Source organism: Schistocerca piceifrons, chromosome 8 (genome assembly GCF_021461385.2).
Source record: "Schistocerca piceifrons isolate TAMUIC-IGC-003096 chromosome 8, iqSchPice1.1, whole genome shotgun sequence".
Taxonomy (NCBI): Eukaryota; Metazoa; Arthropoda; class Insecta; order Orthoptera; family Acrididae; genus Schistocerca; species Schistocerca piceifrons.
The window spans coordinates 433,805,692-433,817,948 of NC_060145.1; the positions used below are offsets into that span (position 1 = coordinate 433,805,692).

Genomic DNA, 12,257 nt, shown 5'->3' on the forward strand with positions numbered 1-12,257 from the left:
TCCGCTCGATACAGTTTGAAACGGAGCTCGTCCGACCAGGCAACATGTATCCAGTCGTTAACACTCCAATGGCGGTGTTCACGGAACCAGGCGAAGCGTAAAGCTTTGTGTCATGCAGTAATCGAGGTTACACGTGGGTCCATATCGATGATGTTTCGGTGAATAGTTCACACGCTGACGATTGTTGATGGCCCAGCATTGAAATCGTCAGCACTTTACGGAAGGGTTGCACTTCTGTCACGTTGAACGGTTCTCTTCAGTTGTCATTGGTCCCGTTCTTGCAGGATCTTTGTCCGGCCGCAGCGATGTCGGAGATCTGATGTTTTACCGGATTCCTGAAATTCACGCTACACTCGTTAAATGGTCGTACGAGAAAATCTCCACTTCATCGCTACCTCGTAGATGCTGTGTCCCATCGCTCGTGCGCCGAGTATAACACCACGGTCAGACTCACTTAAATCTTGCCGGCCGGGTTGGCCGAGCGGTTCTAGGCACTATAGTCTGGAACCGCGCGACCGCTATGATCGCAGGTTCGAATCCTGCCTCGGGCATGGATGTGTGTGATGTCCTTCGGTTAGTTAGGTTTAAGTAGTTCTAGGGGACTGATGACCTCAGATGTTAAGTCCCATAGTACCCAGAGCCTTTTTTGAACTTAAATCTTGATAAGCTGTCATTTTAGCGGCAGTAACTGATGTAACAACTGTGCCAGACACTTGTCTTACACAGGCGTTGCCGACTGCGGCGCCGTATTCTGCCTGTTTACATATCTCTGTATTTGAATACGCATGCCTATACCAGTTTGTTTAGCGCTTCGGTGCATACACATTCTGTGACTCACATCGCGGCTCTGTTACTGTGCCGTCGCTTTGTCAAGTGCGCGCCACTAACTGTGTGTGTTTGGGGTGTGTGTGCGCAGGCGCGGCTGTGCCGGCGCTACCGCGCGCGCTCGGGCTGCCCGTCGCTGGTGCTGCTGGAGGGCGGCACGGGCCGCGTGCTGTCGGCGGCGGCGGGCGAGCACCTGCTGCGCGACCCCGAGGGCCGCGGCTTCCCCTGGCGGCCGCGCCCCGTCTCCCACGTGCTGCACGCCGCCGCGCTCGTCGCCGCCGATGGCACCACCACCGCCTTCCGGGACGTCGACGCCACCATCGCCGGGCTCTACTTCTCCGCGCACTGGGTGCGTACCTGCCTACACCGCCTCTCCGCCATTCACCTGCTGACTCGCCGTGGTCGCGAAGCTTTAACCCTTCCCCTGCCGTGAGCGTGCGTATACTCCTACTACGCCGTTCCCCAGGTGTTGTAGACGTGCTTACGCGTGCCGCTTGAATTTTCCTGCAATACTGTGTGCGGATGTCGAAATCCGTCCTGAGCCGCCGACCTATTACTGCTCTGGACGAGTTACTTTCATATCTCGCTGAATGAAAAAGTTTCGAATACACTACTGGCCATTAAAATTTCTACACCAAAAGGAAATGCAGATGATAAACGGGTATTCATTGGACATATTATACTAGAACTGACATGTGATTACATTTTCACGCAATTTGGGTGCATAAATCCTGACAAATCAGTACCCAGAACAACCACCTTTGGCCGTAATAACGGCCTTGATACGCCTGGGCGTTGAGTCAAACAGGGCTTGGATGTCGTGTACAGGTACAGCTGCCCATGCAGCTTCAACACGATACCACAGTTCATCAAGAGCAGTGACTGGCGTATTCTGACGAGCCAGTTGCTCGGCCACCATTGACCAGACGTTTCCAATTGGTGAGAGATCTGGAGAACGTGCTGGCCAGGGCAGCAGTCGAACATTTTTTGTATCCAGAAAGGGCCGTACAGGACCTGCAACATGCGGTCGTGCATTATACTGCTGAAATGTTGGGTTTCGCAGGGATCTAATGAACGCTTGAGCCATGCGTCGTAACACATCTGAAATGTAACGTCCACTGTTCAAAGTGTCGTCAATGCGAACAAGAGGTGACGGAGACGTGTAACCAATGGCACCCCGTACCATCACGCCAGGTGATACGCCAGTATGGCGATGACGAATACACGCTTCCAATGTGCGTTCACCGCGATGTAACCAAACACGGATGCGACCATCATGATGCTGTAAACAGAACCTGGATTCATCCGACGTTTTGCCATTCGTGCACCCAGGTTCGTCGTTGAGTACACCATCGCAGGCGCTCCGGTCTGTGATGCAGCGTCAAGGGTAACCGCAGCCATGGTCTCCGAGCCTATAGTCCATGCTGCTGCAAACGTCGTCGAACTGTTTGTGCAGATGGTTGTTGTCTTGCAAATGTCCCCATCTGTTGACTCAGGGATCGAGACGTGGCTGTACGATCCGTTACAGCCATGCGGATGAGATGCCTGTCATCTCGACTGCTAGTGATACGAGGCCGTTGGGATCCAGCACGGCGGTCTGTATTACCCTCCTGAACCCACCGATTCCATATACTCCTAACAGTCATTGGATGTCGACCAACGCGAGCAGCAATGTCGCGATACTATAAACCGCAATCGCGATAGCCTACAATCCGACCTATATTAAAGTCGGAAACGTAATGGTACGCATTTCTCCTGCTTACACGAGGCATCACAACAACGTTTCACCGGGCAACGCCGGTCAACTGCTGTTTGTGTATGAGAAATCGGTTCCAAACTTTCCTCTGTCAGAACGTTGTAGGTGCCACCAGCGCCAACCTTGTGTGAATGCTCTGAAAAGCTAATCATTTGGATATCACAGCATCTTCTTCCTGTCGGTTAAAATTCGCGTCTGTAGCACGTCATCTTAGTGGTGTACCAATTTTAAGGGCCAGTAGTGTATTCATCACACAACACACGTGTCTCATTGCTTGCTATCACTTGCAGAAAACCTCCTTTCCAAATTTTGAATCGTTTATCAAACAACGACGATTTTTATGGCCACATGATTCGCAATGCGCAGGGACGTAAATGGGAGCATCGCGCTCGACAGTCCTTGAGATATAAAACCCAATAACTTGAGAATCAAATGAGGTATCCTTCTCAATTTTAACTTAAGTTTCGATCTCTTATCAATATCTGAACTACAATCAACCATACGTAAACTTTAAGCAATGCGTTTTTACCTCTGCAAAATATTCGGTCAGTGTATTACTTAATTTGATGCAGCGCAGTAGATATGACTGATAAAGAAAAGGAAATCAGTTACTTATCGGGTGATGATATCAGACAGTAAGACGTGCAAAAATAAATTTTTTTCCCCTAATAGCTTTCGAAAAATCGGACGCAGCGCCGCCTCTAAGCACAGGCACCAGCCTTCGGCGATCATCACAGCCGCAATAAAAGCCACGGCGTGCGAAGAGCTCGTCTGTAGCAACGAAAAAAAAAAAAACAACATTTGCTGCTACTTAGGGTACTTCCTTTGTCGAATGTATGGCACCCTGAAAGCCATGGTTGAAAGCAGTCAGCCAGATGCAGTATTGCTTGATATCCGAAAAGCATCTGGCCGCACCTACTCTTATCATCGGAAGTACGAGGTATCGAGGCAGATTTGTAACTGAACTGACGGTTTCTTGGTGGGAACGACGAGCCATGTTACCTTGCGTGGACAGACATCGACAGATGTAGAAGTAACTTCAGAGCAGTCTCAGGGAAGCGTGTTGGGCTCTTGCTGTTCATGTTGTATTGCACTCATGCTCATAAATTAAGGATAAATGCAGAATGTGGTGCCACACAACGTGGCACTACGCTATGATCGCCATGCACACGTACACAGGCCGCACAACTGGTTGGCATACTCTGGATCAAGTGGTCGAGCAGATGCTGGGGTATGGCCCCCCATTCCTGCACCAGTGCCTGTCGGAGCTCCTGAAGTGTCCTAGGGGTTTGAAGACGTGCAGCGACACGTCGACCAAGAGCATCCCAGACGTGATCGATGGGGTTTAGGTCTGAAGAACAGGCAGGCAACTCCATTCGCCTGATCTGTTTCAAGGTACTCCTCCACTATGGCAGCTCGGTGAGGCCGTGCGTTATCGTCCACCAGGAGAAAGGTGGGACCAACTGCACCCCTGAAAAGGCAAATATACTGGTTTAAAATGACATCCCGATATACCTGACCTGTTACAGTTCATCTGTCAAAGACATGCAAGGTGAAAAACTGAGTGCGCAAGATCAGTCCAACTTCTGTATGGTGGTTTTTTTTTCGGTCTAGCAGAATGCGGGCGGACGTTACCGTGGAGTAACATCATCTCACTCAGTCTTCCTGGTTGCTGTTCTTGGACTGCACCAGCAAGAAATCTCAGCTGTTGACAGTAAATGTCAGTAGGGACGGTTACGCCGCACGGAAGCAATTCGCGGTGCACCACACCGCCGCCGTTCCACCAGGTGCGTGACATTATCTTTTGTGGATGAGCGCAGATGTCTGTACCGGAATTTGCTGCTTTGTTCGGGCTCAACCATTCCTTTCTTTTCCTTACGTTAGCGTAAACACACAATTTCTCGTCACCGACAACTATACATCATAGGAATGGTCAGTGTTGTTAAAGAGCTAAATGGTGATGAGCAAGTAGAAATGCGCGTATGCCCACCCGCTGATTTTTGTGATTTTGGGTCAGAGCATGCGGTATCCCTATACCCGAGTTTTGAATCTTCCCTATTGCACAGAAAAGTGGCACGTAGGTGGAATGATCACAGTTCATCACATTTTCGAATTTTCGAGTGCACTGAATTAATGTGTTTAAACGATCTTCATCTCAAAATCCTGAAGATCTTCCTGAACGTGGAGAGTCACTAACGTCAAAATGATATTCCTTAGCTGGCCGGTGTGGCCGAGCGGTTCTAGGCGCTTCAGTCCGGAACCGCGCGACCGCTACGGTCGCACGTTCGAATCCTGCCTCCGGCATGGATGTGTGTGATGTCCTTAGGTTAGTTGGGTTTGAGTAGTTCTAAGTTCTAGGGGACTGATGACCTCAGATGTTAAGTTCCATAGTGCTCAGAGCCATTTTTGATCTTCCTTAAAACGAGAAAACGACTTCCTTGACGTGTTCTGTCCAAGAGCATTACCCTCACGCACTGTACAAATGTTTCTGGCTGCCTCCGCTGCTGTCACCCCTCTATTGAACTCAAACAGTAGAATATTTCGGAAATGTTTCGATTTCTCCACTAGGTGCTCCATTTTTCTAGCGTCCAAATCTCCACTCACTACCTCCAAATGACAAAATAACAGTATGTAAACTCAGATAGCAACAGCGAAATACAAACAAAAATTGACAATCGATAAATGAACCTAAAGCAACCTGAATTGCGACATGAAAAACAAAACAGCGAAGAACTTATACACCAACCTAATACATAGCTGCTTTAGGATTACGTGTGAGGAAAGCGGAAATTAGGTTTCGTATGATGGACTTTTTCAGAATCCATGCTGGTTGGCGTGGAGGACATCATTCTGTTCGAAATATGTTACTGTCTTTTAGGTCAGCTGCAGTCAACTAATACGGCTGATACTTAACATCAAATGTTCAAATACGGTGCTACATTTGAAAAACGGAACGCTTTTAACGCATTCTGATATGTTGAGTGACTACCTTGAATTCCTGTAGGGCTCTATCATAAAGGGGAAACCACACCGCTGTCATCGTTGACTGCAATGGCTTTCTTGCTCTTGTGCCAGGCGTATTGTGGAGGAAGAATTATCAACACATCAACACCAAGAAAACATAAAACGAATATGTCCCGGCAGAGTCCTCCAAAGTAACTGCAGTGGTAAAACACCACAATCCGTTTCCTACCACATATAATTGGTTTGACTGTACTATGCTAAAAAGAGGTGCTCGTTGAGGGTATCCCTGAATTGAGGGTGGGTCAGCTACGTTCCGTGCGATAACGCACGATTCAGCACAAGACATCAATCATTTGATGGTCAAAACACATAAACGCTAAGTTCTATATGTTTTTTTTTCTCGGAATTGCATGTAGGATATCGGAGAGTAAAACACGACTGAACTCTTTCAGATCTACGATACAAGAAACAGAAATTACTATCGTTCCACATCACGGAGGGGAGGTTCTGTCGGTGTCTCTGTGCTTAAAATATTGCTGACCATTAAAACTGCCAGCCACAATGTCGGCACGCAACGAAGTTGAAACTGGTACGAGATATACTACATCTGTGATATGCAAATGATTAGCAGCCACACAAAGCACGTACAGAGTCTCCACCCTAGGTTCGGCATCGTCACACGAACTCAGCCGTATGGCAACGGGTCCCGTTGGGTACACACCACGATCACCCCTGATTCTCAGTGATCTACACAGTGGGCGTTACAGTGCAGGCCGGTAGCTCTGTCGTATCTACGAGGTCCCAGTGACGTTATCTTTCAACGAGATAACGCAAGATCGCATGTCGCCTGTGCTGTCCTGACCTACCTCGATACCGAGTGGGCGTCCGCCCGTTGCTCTGGCGCGAGACGTTAGGTTCACCGCGTGATGTCTCTCTGTGATGTCACTACGCTGTGTCGGAGCCCAGTTTCGACCTTCGGGGATGCCTATCGACTTTCGTGGTCACAACGAGTGTGAGCGTGGTGAGTCTCACGTGGAAAAGAGTTCACACCTGGTACACTTGCTGCTGTGACTTAATGATTCCGAGAAGTAGTGTGGCTGGTTGCTGTTTTCACTACCTAATTATTTCCAAGTATGAAACTAATGTGTGGCTAACCATGTTATGCTCATTTCAGACATTCTGTCCGCAAATGCACCATCATTCTGCGTGCATCTTTAAGTATTAATAAACGGAAACCTAGTGGATAAGTCATATCTTGCCTCATCTTATTCATCCTGAACCTGTTTGTTGACTTAGTTTTAATTTATCTGTCTATTCATCTGAGGACCACATTCATAATGTAATGTCGTCTAATTATGTATTCAAAACTATACGTCCTTTGTATACTAGAATAATAAATTTAGTATTAGCATGCGACTGTTCTGAAACCTTTAACATATTGCAATTAAGGAGTATCTTTGCGATTGTGGTAATCACTCTTGCACACGAATTAAAGAAGCAACTCATATCTTCAGTTGGTACATTTATTGCACTTTTCGCAACTACAGTATTGCTACCTTTTCTTTCTCTGAAAGTGAGAACCTGCCAATTGCGTGTTTGTTTCCCTATGGGAAAAGTGTGCTGGTTGTGTGACGTTTGTTCTTATTTGTGCCAATAATTATATATCACTGTGAGAAAAATTAACGGCTTCCTTTCACTTGAAAGTAACCGAAACAGCAAGAAAATCCAGCAGCGTTAACATTCCTGTACTGGTACCATAATACATTTCGGCTGCGTATGTACTTAAACTGACGAAGTTCTTCTTTGGAAAAGAAGTTTCCTAAAGTAACTATATAACTTGTAAATTATCGTTTGTGGTCTCTAGATGGCTGATACTAAGTTACCTTTTAATTCTTTTTCTGATGTACCAGTGTTTTCTGTGATTTTTATCCTGAGTGGTATCTAGTTTGTTTTACCACATGATCAACGTGTTCTGAATATTTATTGGCATGTGCATGTTTCATCCTTAATTCGTTATTTATTGACAATGGCAACTCAGTCCTGGGAGAGAGCGCTCTTATACACCATAAGATAAAAAAAAGACACACCACGATGGAATCATCCGATTGGGACGGAAATCGGCAGATCTGATGTAAGTGTACAGACAAACAAACTATCATAATTTAAGAAAAAATGGATGGTTTATTCAAGAGAGAGAGCTTCACAAATTGAGCAAGTCAATAACGCGTTGGTCCACCTCTGACCCTCATGCAAGCAGTTATTCGGCTTGGCATTGAATGATAGAGTTGTTGGATGCCCTCCTGAGGTATATCGTGCCGAATTCTGTCCAACTGGTGCGTTGGATCGTCAAAATCCTGCGATGGTAGGACGGTCTTGCCCATAAAGCTCCGTAGGTTCTCAATTGGGGAGAGATCTGGTGACCTTGCTGACCAAGGTAGGGCTTGGCAAGCACTAAGACGAGCAGTAGAAACTCTCGCTGTGTGCAGGCGTGCATTATCTTCCTGAAATTTAGGCCCAGGATGGCTCGCCGTAAAGGGCAACAAAACGGGGCGTAGTGCCGCTGATGACAAGGAAAGGGGTCCTTCTATGAAACGAAATGGTACAGCAGACCATCGCTCCTGGCTATCGGGCTGCATGACGTGTGACGCTTAGGTTGTTATCCTACCACTGTCTGGGGCATCTCGAGACACGTCTCATTGTCTGGAGTGGAATTGTCTTCAGTGATGAGGCCCGCTTCGAATTGAGCCCCAATAACCATCTAGGACGTATGTGGAGGTGCCCGAGACAGTGGTGGGATGCCCATCATGGGGCCTGACAAGGAGGAGTGATGGTCTTGGGTGCCACTTCATTTCGTAGCAGGGCCCCATTGCTTGTCGTCCGCGGCACCCTTACTGCACAGAGGTACGTCGACGATATTCTACGCCCGGTTTTGTTACCCTTCATGGCAAGCCATACTCGGCCTACATTTCAGCAAGATAATGAACGCCCGCACACAACGATAGTTTCTACTGTTCGTCTTCGTTCTTGCCAAACCCTACCTTCGTCAGCAAGCTCACCGGATCTTTCCCCAAATGAGTACGTTTGCAGGATTATGGGTTAGGCCCTCCAACCATCTGAGGATTTTGACTGTCTAACGCTCCAATTAGACAGGATTTGGCACAATACCTCTCAGAGAGACATCCAACAACTCTATCAATCAATCCCAAGCCGAATAACTGTTTACATAAGGGTCAGACATGGGACAACGCGTAAATGACTAGCTCAATTTGTAACTGTCTTTCTCTTGAATGAATGATCTTTTTTTTGAAACCGTAATCATTTGTACATGTATATCGATTCGGAAAACTCCTCTCGGGAACATTCCTCTGAGTAGTATTCACGTGGGCATCCACGGGTCGAGTGGAGCTCGTGCAACGCACCACGACAGCCTTCATGACGATCATGTTTCCCGACAGCAGTGGCATTTTGCAACAAGATAAAGCGCCATATTACAAGGCCAAGAATGTGACAGAGCGGTTCGAGGAACACAGTGGCGAGTTGCAAGTGATGTGCTGGGCCCCCAACTCGGCAGATCTGAACCCAATCGAACACATCTGGGAAATGATTCAAGATGGTGTCAGACCTCACTCCCTTCCCTGAAATTAGGTGACTTGTGTGTGCAGATGTGGTGCCAACTCCCTCCAGCGACCTTCCAAGGCCTCAGTGCTTCCATGCCACGACACGTCGCTGCTGTTATCAAATGGTTCAAATGGCTCTGAGCACTATGGGACTTAACTTCTAAGGTCATCAGTCCCCTAGAACTTATAACTACTTAAACCTAAATAACCTAAGGACATCACACACATCCATGCCCAAGGCAGGATTCGAACCTGCGACCGTAGCGGTCGCGCGGTTCCAGACTGTAGCGCCTAGAACCGCTCGACCACCTCGGCCGGCCGCTGTTATCCATGCCAAAGGTGAACATACCGGCTGTTAGATAGGTAGTAATGTTCTCCCTGATCAGTCTATGTTCTTTAATGAGGAAATACATAAAGCTCAACAAGGTGAAAACAGTTTTGTGCTAATTTAAACGTTTTCACAAATATTTGGCGTTAACGGTGTAGCAGAATAACTTTTTATATGAAAAAGAAATGGAAGATTTACGTGCGAACCGTTACGTACCGGTGCACGGTAATTGTTAACTCCGTGCTGCCCTGAGCTCTAATAATAGTAGCAGTTTGACAGGCAACTGAGAGAGTGTGTAACTCCAGCTTTGGTCACGCTGCAGAGAGCACCGGGACTTCGCTCCGCTGCAGCGGTGTCGGCTGTCTATTCCTGGCGGCCCCTCCTTCTATACGACTCCAGCCACGGCCGCCGTGGCTCGCATCGCCTCGTTAATCATACAGAGCCTCACTCTGGCCGCCCACATCTCACAGCCCGAGCCCCAACCTGCCAACTCTCACACGGCTTCTGGCTACAGAAATAATAACGGAAGTAGGAGCCGTGAATACGCTGCCTCTGCTGCGGAAAACGGAACTCATTTGGGTTGAAAATCATGTTGTGCCTTCATGACCTACTATGAACAACTCAACTGCAAACGATATTGGATTGTCACAAACGATCATCAGACTGGAAGTTTGCCGCTCACGGTTGACAAGCGTGTATGTTAGACTACCTCAGCTGTGTCGTGGTTCGGTCTACAGTGATTTATTCTAACTGTTTACTGTTCACAGTTTGCGTACAGTACACTGGTTTTTTTTCTGCTAACATTCCATTTTGTGAAAAATGTTGGATCTTATTTATCAGGTGCTAGTGTTCAGTTTGCGTTTTTAACCTCATGTAGAATGTGATTGAACATTCTGAATGTCTCCACACTAGTACTGTCACTAAGAAACGTCCTGTGGCTGATGATTTTTGACTCGAAACTGCTAACAATTCTAAAAGCTTTTCATACCAACTGAAAGTGGTACAACATGATTTTTGTTAAGTACGTACAAACCGTGGGTATCACCAATTACAAATATTCATTTCTGTGTTTGAAGGTGTGGAGTACGATGTACGCCTGACGCCTCACGACACTGGTGTTCATGACCTTAGCTGTCACCGAATACGTTTTGAGAAATTAAAACTTGGACCATACCGGGACTCATCCAAATCGTATTGCTTACCGCAAGCAGCTGCCAGAACCACTCACCCCATCGGAACGCGGCGCCTGGACCGCTGCAGACATTCAGTGTCACTTATTATGCTTTTCTACAGTTTGCGTGGTGCCACCATAACCGTTCATCCGGTGGAACGAAAAAACTTTTGGTTGTTCGTTCGGAAAAATACGAGCAAAACGTAACTTCTGGAGGCGTTTTGGGATGGTCAAACTGACTATAGTAACCGCTCGCGAGAGGCGTCAGTACAGGGTTTGATTTTCAGTCTGCACAAATTGTCATCTGTTACGATATATATTGACACCATCTGAGCGGCCTTCACTGGTAACATATCATATCATGCCTTTCCGTTCGTTTTATCGAACTGATAATTCACAAATAAGATATTCAGTAATGTACCGCCAATTTAAGTCAAAAGGTTTGGCAGGAAATCATACAAAGAACTGTGAGAGGAAATAACTTGGGTGATGAGAGGTGGATTCGAGAATTTTCTGTGACAAATGCTGGTTCATTTGTTCGTGTGACAAAGAACAGTGATTGACAGAGTAGACAAAGAACAGAACGGCTTTGTTTGGTCACCAGGCTGGTGTAATGGTGTAACAATGACGCTGGATAATCCTTAGCAAGAGCGACTGCTAACAATGGTTGGCGCACTCTTTTCTCCCTCAAGACGTTTCATCACTGCTGCACCTTCACGCAGTGCGATCGATCCGCTCTGAAACAACATTTAGTCTCTTCGCAATATCCTGTCTCCAAAGACCGTACGTAAGAGGGCGTCTGAGGAGTTTGCAACACAGATGTTGTCAGACAAACTCTGCGTCGCTAAATGAGACGTGTCCAGGTGGTCTGTCGCACGGCTAGCAGTTTCAGTTTCAGAAAGTTTCATTGCAAGAAACGCATGACAAGAAGGATTGTTCAAAAGTATTGATGACGTTAGCAGCATTTGGGCATTGATATGCATCAACGATAATAAGATGAAGATTTGTGCCGGATCGGGGCTCGAACCCCAGTTTCCCGCTTTACGTGAGCGGTCTGCTTAACTGTCTCGGCCATCCGAGCACGCTTCCCCTTCGACCCGAAATCCCAGCCTGTTACTCACTACTGATGTAGCGACACCTACCCATCAACCAGTTTACGCGCAGTCCCTGATTCTAGTAAGAGGTCAGGCATAGTGTGCATCACACTTTCCATTCGATACAGATATGTTGAGACGTTGCGCGGCATAATTTCTCCATTACTGCCGTCAAGTATTGTCACCTTGAGCCTTATACACATGAGGGAACAGAATGCTTTATGAGCCGAGAGAGAGAAAGAGAGAGAGAGAGAGAGTAAGAATATCTCTTCCCGAAAACTTATTCCGTTTCCTAATTTACGTAAGGCTCAAGGTGGCAGTACTGGAGAAATTATGCCGCGTAACATATCAACATATGTGTACTGAATGGAAGTATAAATGTATGAGCGGTAATCTTACAGTTCTAATCATCTCCTCGAAAAAGCCAGCTGCGATCATGAATGCTAGATATGGTGTTACTCCTTCTCTGTGCATTCTTTCAGTATGATGATGGCAGAGATGG

General features: G+C 47.0%; 1 protein-coding gene across 1 annotated transcript in view; it reads left to right on the plus strand.

The window, feature by feature from the left end:
* Positions 1-1,056: 1,056 nt before the first annotated feature.
* Positions 1,057-12,257, plus strand: part of LOC124711460 (nucleoredoxin-like) — a 240,805-nt gene continuing 229,604 nt past the window's right edge. The window contains exon 1 of the mRNA XM_047241555.1: positions 1,057-1,174. The gene's annotated coding sequence lies outside the window, so the exon portion shown is untranslated. The remainder of the gene's footprint in view (positions 1,175-12,257) is intronic.